This window comes from Rhinopithecus bieti, unplaced genomic scaffold (assembly GCF_001698545.2).
Source record: "Rhinopithecus bieti isolate Rb0 unplaced genomic scaffold, ASM169854v2 scaffold_35860, whole genome shotgun sequence".
NCBI lineage: Eukaryota > Metazoa > Chordata > Mammalia > Primates > Cercopithecidae > Rhinopithecus > Rhinopithecus bieti.
Genome location: NW_016815008.1, coordinates 174,189 through 194,006, shown reverse-complemented (window position 1 = coordinate 194,006; position 19,818 = coordinate 174,189).

Genomic DNA, 19,818 nt, shown 5'->3' with positions numbered 1-19,818 from the left:
AAATCAGAGAGGAACTGAAGGAGATAGAGACACGAAAACCCCTCCAAAAAAATCAACAAATCCAGGAGTTGTTTTTTGTTTTGAAAAAATTAACACAATAGACTGCTAACTAGACTTATACAGAAGAAAAGAGAAAAGAAACAAATAGATACAATAAAAAATAATAAAGGGGATATCACCATTGATCCCACAGAAATACAAACTACCATCAGAGAAGAAACACCTCTACACGAATAAACCAGAAAATCTAATGGAAATGGATATTCCATCAGAGAATGGAATACATTCTGGATAAATGGATAAATTCCTGGATTCATACACTCTACCAAGACTAAACCAGGAAGAAGTTGAATCCCTGAATAGATCAGTAAGAAGTTCTGAAATTAAGCCAGTAATTAATAGCCAACCAACCAAGAAAAAGTCCAGGACCAGACGGATTCACAGCTGAATTCCAGCAGAAATACAAAGAAGAACTGGTACCATTCCTTCTGAAAATATTCCAAACAATTGAAAAGGAGGGACTCCTCCCTAACCCATTTTATGAAGCTGGCATCATCCTGATGCCAAAACTCAGAAGAGACAGAAAAAAAAAATAAAACTTCAGGACAATATTCGTGATAAACATCAATGCGAAAATGCTTGATAAAATACTGGCAAACTGAATCCAGCAGCACATCAAAAAATTTATCCACACCATCATGTTGGCTTCACCCCCTTGGATGCAAGGCTGGTTTAACATATGCAAATCAATAAATATAACCCATCACATAAACAGAACGAATGACAAAAACCACGTGATTAGCTCAATAGATGCAGAAAAGGCCTTTGATAAAATTCAACATCCCTTCATCATGGTAAAAACTCTCAATAAACTAGATATTGATGGAACATATCTCAAAATAATAGCTATTTATGACAAACCTACGGCCAATATCATACTGAATGGGCAAAAGCTGGAAGCATTCCCTTTGAAAACTGGTACAAGACAAGGATGCCATCTCTCACTACTCCTATTCCACATAGTATTGGAAGTTCTGGCCAGGGCAATCAGGCAAGAGAAAGAAAGTAAGGGTATTCAGATATGAAGAGAGGAAGTCAAGTTGTCTGTGTTTGCAGATGACATGATTTTATATCTGAAAACCCCATCATCTCAGCACCAAAACTTCTTGAACTGATAAGCAAAGTTCTGTACATGTATCCACCCAACCCTTTTTTTTAAGAAGAAATAAAGGGGGAGGGGGGGAAGAAAACAAAACAAACTACCATGACAAAATCTTTAAAAAAAATTTTTTTAACTTGGTTTATAATAGATCCCTTTTCTCAGTTTGCCATGCATTTAATTCAAGTTAATGGAACCTATCAATATTTTCATAGAAATTTATATTTCTGGTAAGCTTTCTTCATTATGGAATTCCATGGAATCATGTAACTCTCTTTTATAGCATTTATCACTGTGTAATTTTAGTTTTTTGAGTTATTTGTTAATGTTTGTCTTTTCAACAACACCATAAGCTCAGTGAGAACAAGGGTCATGTCAGCTTTTAAGCACTATTTTCTCAGCACATAGTTGAGCAACATGGTTGGCACAATGTCAGTGCTCAGTGTGTGTGAGTGAATGATGAACTTTTCAAGAATGCAATCACTCCATTATTAGTTGAGTACAAAGATCTGACTAAGAAAGTTAACTTACTTAGTTTAGTTTTTAAAATTTCATTTAAGGGTTTAGCCAAATGCAATTTGTGACATCCAAAATGTCACTATTCTGCCACTTATAAGGTAATTCTACTTATTTTTCTCCATTACAAAACATTTCTAAAACTAAGCTTACTCTATCTTTTTTATCAGTGATACCACCATTTGTCAGCACCTGGGTGGTGGGTGGAGAAACAAGATAATGAGCTGGCTGGTACTACTATAGTGAAATGAGCAATTTCAATAACAGGTTTGAAACTCACATCAGATACTATGCTTTAACATATTAATATGATAATGATCACACATTTATTAATCCTTCTGGTGTCAGTCATGACACTGAGTTATTTATATTCTTAAAATTAATCTTGCAAAAAAAAACGCTGCAATTTAGAGTTCAGGAGGTGAGATTAAGTAACTGTTCAAGGTCAGACAACCGGCAAATTGAGGCCTGCATACACTCTCACATCTGTTTGTCTCCAAAGCTCTTGCTTTTAACATCTTGTTTCAGGCACCGATTTGGAAAAACACTTGAGATATCAGACACCATAAGGCTTTTATTCAGAGACGAGGTGCTAAATTATTCATATTTTTAAAAATGTAATTCATTCACTAGTACAAACTTCCACTCCCTAGCCTGAATCTGAACTCAGCCTATAGACTAAAACCTATTTTTACCAGTCTTGCTCAACAATGCCCCCTCCCTACTCCAACAACGTTCCTTTTTCACATTCTGGAAATAGCTCTGGTCATCTCCAAATATCTATATGAAATACAGGTCTATTGCATAAATTTATCTTCCCTTCCAATGACAAAGCCCATGTTTCTACAAGTTCAAATGTGACTCACCTCATTCAGAAAGTCCTGCCTGATGAATGTTTCTCCATAATCATCTTCCCTTTCCCTCTTGTTTCTTTCTCTCAGCATTTCTGAAGATAACATGTACTGCATTATCAAGCAATTCATTTCTTTCTATTTATTCATTCATACACTCATTATACATTATAATTCATCGAGTACCCGTTTGATATGTGGTAGTGATGTAAGTGCTAGAAAATACAGTGGTGCCCAGCACAGTGAGGTCCCTTTAACTGTGAAATTTACAAAGCAATCTGATGATATTTAGTAAACTAGGGGTATTTACACCTAGTGCCATGAAGAGTACCCAGATGGGGCTACTTTCAATTGGGTGCTAAGAAAGCCTCAATAAGGAAGGAATGTTTAAACTGAGTAGAAAGAAGCAGCCAACCTGTGCAGATATGCAAATAAAGTATTTCAGATGTGAAGTATGAAGACTCTAAAGTAAATAGAAATTTGGTTTGTTTGAAATGCATCAAGAGGCTTTTAGGTATGGTTTAAATGGAACATGGTGAGTGAGGAAAACAGTAGTAGAAGATGAGATTGGAGATAGAAGTAATGGCAAGGAATCTTCATGTTAATTGTAATAGAAGTCACTGTGGGATTTTTAAAAGGGAAGAAGCATGACTGAATTTATCTTGTAGAAAGATGATTCTGGCTGCAAAGCAGAGAATGGCTTGTATGGAAGTAAGAATGAAAGAATAATGATCCCAAAGGAGAAGTGATACAGGCTTAAGTTTTCAGGGGACAATGAGGATAGAGAGAATAGTCCATTAGCAAGGTAGGTTGAAGGCTACAGGCAACATGACTGCTGAATTTAGTAAGGCTTAGATTCTTGAACAACTGGTTACATAAATGGACTCTCTACAGATTTACAGAAAAAATTGGGGATAAATAGGTTTGGGGGCCAAAGAAAAGAGGTATAATTTAACCATAATGGATTTGACATGCCTGTTAGACATCAAAATAGAAACAGAAAGTAGTAAGATACATAATTTTAGAACTCAGAAGAGTAGTCAAGGATAAATAAATGTAGGATACATTAGCAATTGGCTGGCAATTGAAGTCATAGGATCTGATATTAAGAGGAAATATAGTGATCCCAGCAGAGGGCCTACAAAATAGAATTTCTCAGTTTTTCCATTATAACAATTACGTTTTCCTTCTTTCTTTCTTTCCTTCTTTCTTTCTTTCCTTCCTTCCTTCCTTCCTTTCTTCCTTCCTTCCTTCTTCTCTTTTTTTTTTTTTTTCAAGATAGAGTCTTGCATTGTCACCCAGCCTGGAGTGCAATGGTGTGATCTCGGCTCACTGCAACCTCCGCCTCCTGGGTTCAATCGCTGAGGCGATTCTCCTGCCTCAGCCTCCCGAGTAGCTGGGATTACAGGTGCACACCACCATATCCAGTTTTTTTTTGTATTTTTAGTAGACAGGGTTTCATTATGTTGGCCAGACAGGTCTCGAACTCCTGACCTCGTGATTCCCCCTTCTCGGCCTCCTAAAGTGCTGGGATTACAGGAGTGAGCCACCGCGTCTGGCCAACAATTACATTTTCATCTAATTCCAATTATTTCAAAGGCCTAAGCATGATATTAAGTGATGGTTAATTCTATTTCATATAGACATCATACCTACTATTTAAGCTCTTCAGGGGAAGTGACCTGTATTTATTTGCTTATTTATTCATTCATTCATTCTGGTATTATTCATTCTGTCTGGGTATAATGAACATCTGAAATAAAATGAATTAAAGTGAACTAAAATAAAGAGTCAATAGAACCAGAAGAGTGTTGGGAGACCTTTCATAAGAACATTTTTAACTTTTGTTTTTAAACCTAATTGAAAATAGTGAAATTTAGATGATAAAATACCATTGCTTCTGCTCAGTTTAACAGAATTTTCCTTGCTTTGAATCACATGCCTTACAAAAGTTCCATAAGAAAATTCCTTTCCTGGCCGGTCATGGTGGCTCACGGTTGTAATCCCAGCACTTTAGGAGTCCAAGGCCAGCAGATCACAAGGTCGGGAGTTTGAGACCAGCCTGGCTAGCATGGTAAAATCCCATCTCTACTAAATATACAAAAAATTAGCCAGGCATGGTGTTGGGTGCCTGTAATCCCAGCTACTTGGGAGGCTGAGGCAGGAGAATCGCTTGAACCCAGGAGGCGGGGGTTGCAGTGAGCCAAGATTGCACCATTGCCCTCCAGCCTGGGTGACAGAGAGAGACTCCATCTCGAGGGGGGAAAAAAGGAAAATTCCTTTCAAGACTCTGTTGTTATGTACAAAAGTACTATTTCACCATTTTCATAAACATTTGGAATGAGGCAGATTTAGTCTGAATTCTCCCAGAATCAGATCCTAAGCTAAGATATGAGAAGAAGCAGTTTACTTGTGTAGGGAAGTGAGACAAGAAAGGAGAAGGGGACATTAAATATATGTTATCAAAAGCATTACTACTGTGGGCAACTAGAACTTGATTGTTCCAGCGAACTTTAAGAACAAATGTAGAACACATAGCTCACAGCTGAGGCAGTTAGGATCTTTATCCACGCCGCTGTAGCATTAAGTTCTCAACATGTTTGTCAGTGCTGGGCTCAGCCTGAATGGGCTCTCGTGCTGAGAGAGCACCTGGGCAAATAATATTCTATACTAGAAGTTGGAATTTGGGGTGTCATGACCTAAAAGGCTAAATGTGAAAGATGTGTGTGAGGCACTGACCGTATTTGCTATAACGATGCATTGCAGGGAATAACAAAAATCTGTTTTTAAATAATGCTTTAAAACACAACTGATTTCAGCATATAAAAAGTTCCTTTTACAACTGTTTGCAAAGAGTTTCAGTCTGTCTTCCATCTGAGACAGCATCCTTTAAAAATAAATTGCAATGGGTTTGTGTAAGTCATTTTTTAAAATCCTCTTTAAACAAATACTTTTAAGACATAGAATGAAGAGAGGGAGGAGAGAGAGAGAATATTTGTGGCTATAAAATTATAATCTAAGATTTGAATTTAAAATAAAAAGGAGGGCAAAGCATTGTTCTGACCATTTCTTCCTTCCAGAATTTAGAAATATTGGAAGAGTCATGCTTAAGAAAAAAAATAAAATATTAGAAAATGAAAAAAATTTAGAGAATTAGTACTCTCCCTCAATTCATATGCTGAAGCCCTAACCCCCAACATGATGGTATTAAAAGGTAGGGCGTTTGGGAGCTAAATAATTAGATTAGCAAGGGTCAGACTCTCATAGTGAGATTAGTGCCTATATAAGAAGAGGAAGATCTCTCTCTCTCTCTCTGTCTCTCTCTGTCTGTCTCTCCATGAGCATGCACTGAGGAACAGTCATGTGAGTACACAGTGAGAAGGTGGCTGTCTGCAAGCCAGGAAGAGGGTCATTATCAAGAGCCAAATCTGTAGACACCTTGATCTTGAACTCCTCAGCCTCCAGAACTATGATAAATAAATGCCGGTTTGTTAGCTACTCCACCTAAGGTATTTTGTTATAGCAGCCCAAGTGGACTAAGAATGTAAAGTAGAGTTTTGTTTTGTTTTGTTTTTAAAAAGTCATGTTCCAAATTCAAATGATAAGTAAAAAATATACGAATAAACTTTTCTTTTCTTTTCTTTTTTCTACCCACCATGGCCTTTCCTTTGTTCTTTGTTATTCGTTGTAAAGTATGCTTAAGATAACTTGTATTTTCTTGGGAATGAAATATAAAACCAATGAAATGACTTAGACAGAAAGGTTATATTAAGCGCTGCAATGGACTCATTGAAATAGCAAATAATCCTTTCCCTTTTCAGAGTTACATGTAGGAGTCAGTTACTCCATAGTAACAAAATAGAACTCGTTTTCAGGCACCGTTGGAGTAATATGGGTTTGCCTATATGGCAACTCAGAAGATCTATACAAAAACCCCTCTGCTTAGGCCCCAAGGTACAAATCATATGGCCAGCTGCCAAATTTATGTTAGACACGTCTCATTTGCAATGCCATGACACTTTATTAACCATGGAATTAGAAACCAGAAAGAATAATGTGAAAACACCCGACATATCATGTAATAGAATTTTGTGTAATAATTATTTAAATACATATGTACACTGAATCACCATGAATGTATCACAGGTGAAGGATTAATTTCTAATTCTTCCACAATAAAGGAATGGAAAATTGTTTCTTCACAGGTGTATACAGACAATAATCTCAGTCCTCATGCTGCCTTATTTTTTTTTTTTTCTGTGTCCTGTGGTTTATTTTTTTGGATTTCTTATATATCCTCTCTTATATATCCTCTGGGAGCTATCTTAGGCTCCCAGATTTCTTATGTGTTGTACTCAGTCTCAGATTAGCTTTCATCACACAATGATCTCTGCTATTACTGACAAGACATAATCTTCGCTGAACATTATCAGTAAACATTTTTGGGTTGTGTTATGCTATGCTGACCTCTGGTTTTTACTGTTCTTTGTTTACTCTTTGCACCTGATTCTCTGATCTAATGAGGTCAATGTTCACATATTGATCTCTTTGTCCTATATTTTATTTACATTTTGTCATATTAACCAATTCAACTACTATGATTAGAATATTCAATGCCACATACTGAATCCCCAAATTTCATACTCGGTACTAACGTTCATCTTTCTGTTCCCACTAATTCCTGAGATATTAAATTTATTACATAAATTTTAATTTCTTCTTTTACATTTATTAATTTTGCTGTATAAATAATAAATAACATTATTTTATTAAAAATTATCATCTTACAGCCACCAGCTACATTTCAATAATAAACACCCATTGTGTTTTGCTCTGCTTATAATTGGAGATGTCGTCTTTATAATCAGGAAGTTTGTATTTTTATTGCCTCTGTCGTTTTTGATAGGAAGACACAAATTCCAACAAGCTGACTCTAGAAACAGTAATATCACTTTCTCTGTCAATTTTTTCTTCTCTCTCCAAACACACATGTACAATGTGGTGCATTAGGAAGGGGAGAGATAGAGAGAGAAACTAACAAAACTTTTGATTTTTAATTCTCCACTCTGCATCTTCACTTCAGAATAAAAGTGTTCATACTGTACCTGATTATGCACTTAGTTTTACAAGTGAAAAGCCTGAGGCTTTTTTGTACTATGTGACCATCACACTAGAGATTTGAGAAAGTATTGCCTGTTTTGTGGTGCTTTCGTGCTGGGACTCTGTTTGAAGGGATTTATGTTAATCTGTTATCCATCTTCTTAGTAGGAGGAAAGGCTTTAACAAAAAGATTAATACATAAATTAAATTTCTTGGTATATGCTACAGAAATAATAGAGGTTGAGAATTGGAATGCAGCCAACTGGTAAATGATATACAAATTATATGAGTACATCTGCAGTGAAAAGTAAAATCTGCGTAGAAAAATGCCAAACTTTAGTTTGAAAAGAAAACTTTTTAAATTTCTTATACCTGAGGCTGAGAAATATATACAGTGGCATATAAATGTGAAGATCCTTTTTTGGAAAAGTATAGATGATTATGCAATATCCAACTGTACATTAAATGAAAGGTAAACACTAATGAATTTTCTTGGGATAAAGGAAAGAAGTCTACAGGGCAGAGCAAAAATCATCTAGGAGTCTCACGTTTAAACCAGCATTTAAGCAGTGAAAGTAGTAATTTTCATATTCATAAAACAAATACTACTCATTTACTCTGTTACTAGGATAATTGTTATTAGGAATTTTGATACAACTTAGATATCTTGTCAAGGATCGTTGGCAAATCTTTTATTAGCTTGAAATTTGCTTCTGGAATTATGAAAGCAAACAAAACAAGCAAAACAACAAGTAAAAAAAGAAAGGACACGCTACGTAGTCATTCCTTCGTATCTTCCTATCTCTCAATGCCATTTTGTGCTATCCTTCAGTATTCCCACCATGAAAGTATTCCTTCCATTTTCAACCTTCCTGACCTCTCAATAATAGAACAAAGAGGATTAGAATACTTAGCAATTAATGGTACCCAATAATTGTTGCCCATAGCACTGTAATTTTGGAATTAGAAAAAGCAAATAGTGGGCCAGCCGCGGTGGCTCAGGCCTGTAATTCCAGCCCTTTGGGAGGCCGAGGCGGGCAGATCACAAGGTCAGGAATCTGGACCATCCTGGCTAACACAGCGAAACCTCATCTCTACTAAAAATACAAAAAAATTACCAGGGAGTGGTGGCGGGTGCTGTAGTCCCAGCTACTCGGGAGGCTGAGGCCAGTGAGAATGGCGTAACCCGGAGGCGGAGCTTGCAGTGAGCCGAGACACCCCATGCCACTCCAGTCTGGGCGACAGAGAGAGACTCGTCTCAAAAAAAAAAAAAAAAAAAAAAAAAAAGAAAAGAAGAAAAATAGAAGATATAGCAAATAGTGATCTAGAGACAACACTTGCAATATCACTTTTACTAAATCAGTCTTCAACTATTGCATAGTCTTCTTTTATAGTACTAACATTTTTAAAAATTTCCAATTTCAACCCAGTAAATCAGTATTTATATATCCATTTTACTCCTGGATTACTTCAATAAATGAACGAGTTTCCCCATTTTCAGTCCTTCCTTCTTTGGTCACAATTCATAAATCAGATCAATAAATCTTTTTTAAACATCAGTTTAGTATTTCAATCCTGATGGTATCTTTACTTGAGATTTTTACAAAATCAAGTGTTCCAGATTCACACAACAGTTTCTTGGCCTTTTAGCCTCAATCTGTATTGATCATTCCTTGTTGTCCTACTTAGTGACATTCTTAAGTTTCACTAAATTGATTTATCAGAATTTCTATAATATATTAGACCTAAGTTTGACACCAAATTTTTGCCTATGCTGTTCACCTTCCACTTGAAATGCCCTCTCTTTTTCATCTTATCAAACCTTAATATTCTTCAATATCAACTTAAATTTTCATACTATGCAAAGTTTCTTTCAGCTACCCTAGACTATCCCTAAATTTTCTAAAAATTTAATTATACAGTCATGAGTAGTTTGAAAAAGGATACAGGAAACATTCTGAGAAATCCATTGTTAGGTGATTTCATCATTGTGACAACATCATAGAGTGTACTTACACAAACCTAGATAGTGCAGACTACTACACACTCGGGCTGTATTGTATAGCTATTTCTCCTAGCTACAAATATATACAGCATGTTACTATACTAAAAACTGTAGGCTTATATTGTAACACAATGGTATTTGTGTATCAAAACATATCTAAACATAGAAAAAGTACAGTAAAAAAATGTAGTATAAAAGATTTTAAAACATATGCCTGTAAAGGGCACTTAACGTAAATGGAGCTAGGAGGATTAGAAGTTGCTCTGCGTGAGTCAGTGAGTGAGTGACAGGCAACCATGAAGGCCTAGGACATTACTGTGCACTAGTATAAACTTTATAAATATGTACAATGAGGTTACACTAAGTTTGCAAAAACAATTTCTTTTTTTAATAATAAATTAAACTTAGCTTACTGCAACTGTTTTACTTTGTTAACTTTTTTAATATTTAAAATTTTAAACTCCTACGTAACACTTATCTTAAAACACAAAAACATTTTATAGCTGTACAGAAATATTTTCTTTCCTTGTATCTTTATTAAGTTTTAAAAAATATTTTAATTTTAATTTATTTTAATGTTTAAAATTTTTTTAGTTTTATAGATTCAAAAACCAACTTTTTTGTTTTTTGTTTTTTGAGACGGAGTCTCACCCTGTCGCCTAGGTTGGAGTGCAGTAGCACCATCTCGGCTCACTGCAACCTCCACCTCTGGGTTCAAATGATTCTCCTGACTCAGCCTCCCGAGTAGCTGGGATTACAGGCACTCACCACCACGCTCAGATATTTTTTGTATTTTTAAGAGAGACGAGGTTTCACCATGTTGGCCAGGCTGGTCTCTAACTCCTGACCTTGTGATTCGCCCACCTTGGCCTCTCAAAGTGCTGGGATTACAGGTGTGAGCCATCGTGCCCAGACACAACTTTTTGTTTTATTGATCATTAATATTATTATTTTTTCTCAATTTTATTTAGTTCTGCTCTGATGTTTGTTTGTTTGTTTCTTCTGCTAGCTTTGGGTTTGATTTTTCATTCTTCTTCTAGTTTCTTAAGTTGTGACATTAGGCTGTTAGTTTGAGATCTTGCTATCATTTTGATATAGGCATTTAATGCTATAAACTTTCTAGTTGGCATGCTTTTGCCATATCCCAGAGATTTTGGTATGCTATGTCTCCATTTTCATGGGTTTCAAGAAATTTTTTTTTCTGCTTTAATTTTGTCATTTACTAAAAGATTGTTCGGGAGCAAGTTATTTACTTTCCATGTATTTGTTTAGCTTTAAGAGTTCCTTTTGGTATTGATTTCTAATTTTATTTCACTGTGGTCCAAGAAGATACTTGATATGATTGTGATTTTTCAAAATTTATTGAGACTTACTTTATGGCCAAGCATATGGTCTATTTTGGAGAATGTTCCATGTGCAGATGAGAAAAATGTATATTCTACCGTTGTTGGATTGAATGATCTGTAAATATCTGTTACTTCCATTTGGTCTAGAGTCCAGTTTAGTTCCAGAGTTTTGTCATTGTTTTCCTATCTCTGTGATCTGTCTAGTGCTGTCAGTGGGGTGTAAACTCTCCCACTATTTTTCTATCTCTTTTCTTAGATCTAGTAGTATTTATTTTATGAACCTGGGTGCTCTGGTATGGAGAGCATATATTTAAGATAGTTGTACCTTCTTGTTGAATTGAACCCTTTAAAATTATATAATGACCTTCTTTGTCTTTTTTTACTGTTGTTGATTTAAAATCTGTTTTATATAACTACAGCCACTCCTGATTGTTTTTATTTTTCATTTGCATGATGTATCTTTTTTCACCCCTTTACTTTGAGTATGTGGGTGTCTTTACCCATTAAATGGGTCTTCTGTAGGCAGCAAATAATTGGAGCTTGTTTTTTATACAGTTTTCCAATCTATATCCTTTAAGTGAAGAATTTAAGCTATTTATGTTCAAAGTTAATATAAATATGTTAGATTTTGCTCTTGGCATAATGTTGTTACCTAGCTGCTTTGTAGTCTCAATTGTGTAATTACTTTATAGGATCTGTGAGCTTTGTACTCACATGTATTTTACAATGGTGAGTATTGTCCCTTTATTTGCATGTTCTTTTATTTGAGTATTTCTTATAGGTACGGTCTAGTGATGAATTCCCTAGTGTTTACTTGTCTGGGAAAGACTTTGTTTCTCCTTCATTTATGAAGCTTAGTTTAGCATGATACAAAATTCTTGGCTGCCAATTGTTTTCTTTAAGAATACTGAAAATAGGACCCCACTCCCTTTTGGCTTGTAAGTTTTTCGCTGAGAAGTCTGCTGTTAGTCTGAAGGAATTTTCTTTAAATGTAATTTGGTTCTTCTCTCTTGCTGCTTTTGGGATTCTTTCACATTGACATTGGAAAGTCTGATGATTGTATGGCTTGATGATGTTCATTTTGCAAAGTATCTTCCTGGTATGCCCTGAGCTTCTTGTATCTGGACGTGTATATCTCAAGCAAGGCCAGGGAGATTTTCTTAAATAGGTTTGCCCAATATTTTACTTCTTCTTCTCCCTCAAGAATGCATATAACTTGTAAGTTTTTGTCACTATACATAATCACATATTTCTTAAGCGTTGTTTTCATTTTTTAAAATTATTTTTTTATTTTTGTCTGATTGGGTTTGTTTGAAAGACCTGTCTTTAAGCTCTGAAATTCTTTCTTCTGTTCAGTCTAGACTATTCTCAGAGCATTCAGCTGTATTTTGTAACTCCTTCAGTAAATTTTTCATTTCCAGAAGCTCCATTTGTCTTGTTTGTTTGTTTGTTTTTCAGATATCTATCTCTGCATTCACAGCCTACATTGTTTTCTGATTTATTTTGCTGGTTTTCAACTTTCTCTTAGGTCTCATTGAGCTTCCTTACAATCTGTATTTTGAATTTTTTAATCTATCATTTCAGAAGTTTCATTTTGGTTAGGATTCATTGCTAGATAGGTAGTGTGATTCTTGAGGGGTGTTACAACACTGTATTTTTCATGGTGCCAGAGTTCTTACACTGGGTCCTTTTCACCTGGAGAAGCTGTTACTTCTTATTTTTAAATTTACTTTTATTTGGATAGGATTTTTTTTCTAACCCTTGAAAGTATGACTGCAGTGTCTGTTGTTTAGGGGTTTTTTGGCTTTACTTTTTTAGCCCGGTACACTTCTGTCAGTAGTTTTTGTACTGTGGTGTGCAGTTCAACTTTCAGGCCAGTAGGAGGCACTTACATGTAAGAATTGGCTGAAACAGCAGTTGAATAAGTGCTTGATCTTTGCTTATTGAGAGGTGCTCTCTGGTATTTCAGGTGATGGGCTTCTCTGTGGAGTGCCCCTTGCCTTAAGTTCCTTGGTCAGCAGGGAGTGGAGAGGGTGGGGAGGACCAAGCTGGGTAGAGTTGGGCCACCAACTACCAAGTTCACTCATAAATACTCCAACGACAAGCACAGGCACCAGCCCTAATGGGGGTGGGTGGTTGAGCTCCCAGTGAAATGTGCTGAGATCTCTGCAGTGGGGGGATTGGGCTGCACCAGCTCTGTGTCCTGAGCAGGCAGGAATGTGAACTGTTTCCCAATCACACTCCTGTCCTAGGACTCAAGACTCTCAGTTCAGAAAGACACTGCTATCTCCAGGCCACAGTGTAGCTGAGAGCCATGAAAAACGCCTGTCCTAAGTTCTTCATGGGAATGACTTTGGGGTGGATACATCTTTGTGGCTCACTTGTTCTCTGATGCATGAATACTGCTGCTTTGTATAGAGAGGAGGAGGGGCTCTGCCTTCCAACACGTGTGGGTGTCAGCTGTGGTGGTATTGGCTGGTTGGGTGTGTGGAGGTGCCAGTGGTTGTGGACTGGGCTAGGCATTCCTCCAATCCTCAGGCCCCAGGATGGTCTCCTGGATAGTGTGCACAATCCTACAAGTACTAGAGCAGGTCCAGACTAGTGGACTTGTTCTCAGGTCCTCAGGTTTTAGGTGCTGGCTGTGTTAGGGAAGGGAGGGCTAGCTCCCAGTCCACTCAGGCAGGGACAGGCGAAACACTCAGGCAGCTGTAGAACATTCAAGTGACAGCAGTGCCAGGGAAGATCACAGGACTTTAGGAACTGGGCTCTCAGGAGGGCACCAGGCCACAGCTGAAACGATTAGGCAGGGGCAGGGCAGTTGTACGGAGGGCCTGTGGACAGGGAGGATAGTCCCCATCAATGAGAGCAGTGGAGGCCAGTAGCTGTCAGGCATGACAGACCTGATCAGGCCTCCCTCCCACAGAAACAGTGACAGAATCCACAAAGATGCCCATTCTCTCCACTCCCTACTTGGCTGGATGTTGGCAGTGACAGTGGTGGAAGCCCCAGGGCAGATCACAGGCCTCTGGAGACTGGGTTCCCAGAAGGACAACAGGTCAGAGATGAAATGCTTAGGCAGGGTAAGGGTGGCTGTGTTAAAATTTTCTGTTAAAAACTAAGACACAAACATATACATTAGCCTAGGCCTATTCAGGGGCAAGATTATCAATATCACTGTCTTCCACCTCCACCTCTTGTCCCTTTGGAAGGTCTTCAAGGGCAGTAACATACACAGAGCTGATATTTCCTGTGATAAGAATGCCTTCTTCTGCAATACTTCCTGAAGGACCTGCCTGAAGCTGTTAATTGACAGTTAACTTTTCTTTTATATAAGTAGAAGGAATACACTCTAAAAGAATGATGAAAGTATAGTGTAGTAAATACATAACCAGCAATGTTGTTATTTATTATCAACTCTTATGTATTATACATAATAGTATGTGGTACATAATAGTAAATAGAGTTTCTAGCTCTAAAAACTAGAAACAAGCTACCTGTGAAAATGCTTTGTGATGTGTTGTTTCATATCACAGAATGGAACCTGTGTTTTGATTCACCAGGTTCCAAACATTCTTTTTGTAGAATCTATGAAATGACATTGCTGAGCCTGCATACTTTTATACACCTGACAGGGCAGTAGGTTTGTTTACACAAATACCACCACAAATGTATGTGTAATGTATTGTGCTATGTATTACAACAGCTACGATGTCACAAGGCAGGCTAGGAATTTTTCAGCTTCATTGTAATTTTATAAAATCACCATTGTATATGTGGTCTGCTCTTGACAAAAATGTTTTGCGATACATGGATTTTGTATTGTTTAATAGTGTTATGTATGGATCCACTTGTACACTGCTCTCCTCCACTGCCTACTGAGCCATACAAACACTATACTAGTTTGTTCTTCTAACTATAGAAACAGCCTTTACAAAGTAGGTATTCAATAGATACCTTGTGAATAAATGAAACCAAATGGGAAATAATAAAATTAGCACAAATTAATTTAGTGCCATGAGAACACAATGACATTTTCTTTTCAGTTGGAATTAATTAATGATATTACAGGACTTGGTATACAAGACCTCATTTTATAATGAGGTACTAAAAGAATGGTTGGAAATGCTGAAACTGGAATTACTTTGCATTAAAATTCACAAGGTTTGGAGTCCTACTGACCTGAGTTCCAATTCTAGCTTTCTTACTTCTTGTCTTTTGGTTGACAGCAAACTGCGTAAAAAAAATTTTCACCTAAGTCTCAGAATAATGTATATACATCTTTGGGTTGTTTTGAGGTATAAATAAAATTGTGCTTTCAAAACGTACAGCACAAAGGATAAGTTCAATAAGTAGCTGTTATTCTCATTGTTGGTGGTAATTGTGATAGTGTTATTTACCTACATTTTAATTTGAAGAATACATTATTTGGAATATAAGCTAAGCTGCTAGGACAAACAGACCTCAATGTTTCATGATTAAAACAAAACAGAAGTTCCTTTTGCTTTTAAATGTATAAGTCCAAAGCAGCCAAGTGATCCAAACAGAGTAAACAATCCTGCTCTATGAAGTAATTAAGGCAATCAGGTTACTTCCCAACTCTGTCATCCTCAAAAGGGTTGAACTTTTCCTTAGTCAAATCTACCTCAGCTTCACATCTACATACTGCCCTAAAAGAAAGAAAAAAGGCACCTGCATTTTAAAATCATTTGAAGCAGAAGTTGCAGACATTACTTCTATTCATATCCCATTGCCTAGTTACCTAGTTACATGGCCACATTTATCTGAAAGGAATACTGGGAACTCTAATCAATAGTTGGACTACCATATACAGTAGTCACCCCTTATTCAGAGTTTTGTTTTCTGCAGTTTCAGTTACCTATAATCAACCATATTTTGAAAATGTTAAGCAGGAAACTCCAGAAATAAATAGTTGATAAATTTTAAATTGTATACAATTCTGAGTAGCATGATAAGATCTCACACCATCTACCCGGGATGCAAATAATCTGTTTGTCCAGCATTTCTATGCTATATGCAACATCCCCCATCAATCACTTAGTAGCCTTCTCAGTTATCAGGTTGGAAAAAACACTCTATCTAGGGCTCGGTGCTAGCCATAGTTTTAGTCATCCAATGGGAGTCATGAAAAGTATCCCCTGCAGATAAGCGGGGGAGTCCCATATACAGTCTATGGATTGAAGTAAGAAGAGAAAGGAAACTGGGAGATCAATATGGTTTGTCCATGTCCCCACCCAAATCTCATCTTGAATTATAATCCCCATAATCCCCTCATGTCATGGGAGGAATCTGGTGGGAGATAATTGAATCATGGGGGCAATTACCCTCTTGCTGCTGTTATCATGGTAGTCAATTAGTTCTCTCAAAATCTGATTATTTTATAAGGTACTTTTCCCTCTTTGCTTGGCACTTCTTCTTGCCATCATGTGAAGAAGGACATGTTTGCCTCCCCTTCTGTCAAGACTATAAATTTCCTGAGGCCTCCTGAGCCATGTGGACTGTGAGTTAATTAAACCTCTTTCCTTTATAAATTAACCAGTCTTGGGCACTTCTTAATAGAAGCATGGCAATGAACTAATACAGAGATCACAGCAGGTTACTTAGTTGTAAGCTGCATACAGTCCTCTTTATTGTTTGATCTTTTTCACAGATTAGGGCCTTCAGCCTCCCCCTAGAAAATGAGGCTATATGTTGTAGTTCTTCTGGAAGCAATCATTAGATTGCTTTTGATTTTGAAAATTATTTACATTAAAATATCTTTATATATTCATTTTTTGCACTTTATTCTCTAAAGACAATTCTTAAACTTTAGCTCATAAATGTTCAAAGCCAATGGGGGTGGCTTATAACACACAAGGTGGGGGTGAGGATGATTGCAAATTTAACAATATAACTTGGGATAAGTTTCACCTAACAGGCAATGAAACCTTTTATGACCATGTCTGCAGTAAGGAAGATATTACAATATGACTCACAGTATAAATACTTGGAATTCTCTATATGCAGCATTCTAGCAAATTATTTAACTTATCTTTGCTTCATTTCTTTATCACAAAAAAGTACTAATAACACCTACCTTATGAGATTGTTGTAAAAATTAAACTACTTGAAGAATCTCATAACAATCTTGCAAGTATTAAGCAATTTTAACTCATTAAACTAATAGATAGGTGGATACATAGATAAATAGATAGAAAGAACACCAAATATGCATGAAGCACATTTTAGGCACTTGGATTACAACAATTAAGCAAATGGAAAAGCAAAACAAAACAAAACATTCCAGGCTTTGTATAGCTTATGTTTTAATGCCATCTCATTTAAACTCTGAGAAGTAGGTCTCATTATCCTCATTTTACAATGAAGAAACTCAGCTCACAGCTGTGATGTGATTTATCCAAGTAGCTAATCACATAAACAATGATAAGTAGAGCCAATATTACACACAAATTAGCTCTAAGAACACTGGGTACCAACTACCATGCTATATGTACAGTAAACATTTCTTGAGCTTCTACTATGCACCAGGCCAAAAAGTGAGCCACACACTACACACAGCCACTGATGCTTTGATGTGATATTTCCAGAGAGCTTGATCTAACCACTCACTTACACACCCTGTGCCATGTAAACACACCCTCACATCTCTATACTCCCCACTCCTGAATTAATCTCTGGAAAAACATATTTGTGACAGGAATAAATAAATTAAGAGTTAAATCACTTCTATTTGAAGTTATTTGAATGGATAAGAAATAATTTGGATGGCAAGTTTACAAAGAATACATGCCTCATTCACTGAAATTCAAGGACAGAATCAATATTCCTGGAGGAATAGAGTTCTTTCACTGTGGTGTTGTGTCTAAATATAACTCTCTGTCTTTAATGATTTGCTTCTACACAAGGGAACAGTACATGCCAGTGATTTAATGAGGGAATGGATTTTCTTTCTAGTTTCACTATTTTACTACCACTTAAATACCTCTGAGTGTACATTGCTGTTCTCATTTGTATATGATTCTATATAGCATATGAAAAGAATTTTTGTGAGAATCTTTAATTTTAAGGAACAAAGTAGTAAATATGAGTCATTTATCTAGATTATTTAGAAAATACATTACCTATTTAATTGTTCTGAAACATTGGTAGAACGTTCATTGCTCACAGAAACCATGAGCAAAACAATGTTTTAAAATATAAGTATAATAAAAATGATACTTACATAATCATGAGCACGTGATATGATTTGTATATTTGTCTCCTCCATCCCATGTTAAAATATAATTCCCAATGTGGGAGGTGGAGTCTGCTAGGAGGTGTTTGGGTTATGGGGGCATATCCCTCATAAATGGCTTGGTGCTCTTCTTGCAGTAATGAGTGAATTCTTGCTCCAAGTTCACATGAGATCTGGTTGTTTAAAAGAGTGTGGCACCTCCTCCCTTGCTTTCTCTTGCTCCAGCTCTCTCCATGTAATACATCAGCTCCCACCTTGGCCTTCCACCATGATTGTAAGCTTCCTGAAGGCCTCACTAGAAGCTGAACTGATGTTGGTGCCATGTTTTTACAGCCTACAGAATCGTGAGCCAAAATATAATTCCTTTCTTTGTAAATTACCCAACCTTGCATATTTCTATACAGAAATGCAAAAATGGACTAACACAACTTAATTGAATCATTCTTTGATAATTTAAAAGAAAATTTAGAATGTTTCATCATTCTAACATATTATTTAAAAAGTTAATAGACTTTAATTTTTTAACTTTTATTTTAGGTCTGGGGGTACATGTGAAGGTTTGTTACACAGGTAAACATGTGTCATGAGGGCTTGTTGTACATATTATTTCATCACACAGGTATTAAGCCCAGTACCCAATAGTTATCTTTTCTAATCCTCTCCCTCATCCTTCCTCCTCCATCAAGTAGACACCAGTGTCTGTTGTTTCTTTCTTTGAATTTGTAAGTTCTCATCATTTAGCTCCCATTTATAAGTGAGAACATGTATTTGGTTTTCTGTTCCTGAATTAGTTTGCCAAGTATAATAGCTTCCACTTCATCCATGTTCCCATAAAAGCCATGATCTATCTCATTCTTTTTTATGGCTGCACAGTATTCCATGATGTATATGACTACGTTTTCTTTATCCAGTCTCTCATTGATGGACATTTTTCCATGTCTTTGCAATTGTGAATAGTGCTGCAATGGAGATTTGCATGAATGTGTCTTTATGGTAGAACGATTTATACTCCTCTGGGTATATACCTAGTAATGGGATTGTTGGGTTGAATGGTAGTTCTGCTTTTAGCTCTTTGAGAAATCTCCATACTGCTTTTCACAATTGTTGAACTAATTTACACTCCTGCCAACAGTGTGTAAATGTTCCCTTTTCTCTGCAGCCTCGCCAGCATCTGTTGTTTTCCAACTTTTTTATAATAGCCATTCTGACTGGTGTGAGATGTTATCCCATTGTGGTTTTAATTTGCATTTCTCTAATGATCAGTGATATTGAGCTTTTTTTCATATTCTTGTTGCCCACATGTATGTCTCCTTCTGAGAAGTTTCTGGTCATGTCCTTTGCCCACTTTTTAATGGGGTTGTTTTTCTGTTATAAATGTGTTTAAATTCCTTATAGATGCTGGATATTAGACCTTTGTCAGATGCATATTTTGCAAATATTTTATCCCATTCTGTAGGATATCTTTTTACTCTGTTGATACTTTCTTTTGCTGTGCAGAGCTCTTAGGCTTAATTAGATGCCACTTGTCAATTTTTGTTAAGATTTGTTTGCTAGTTTTGTCATGAAATCTTTGCCTGTTCCTATGTCCA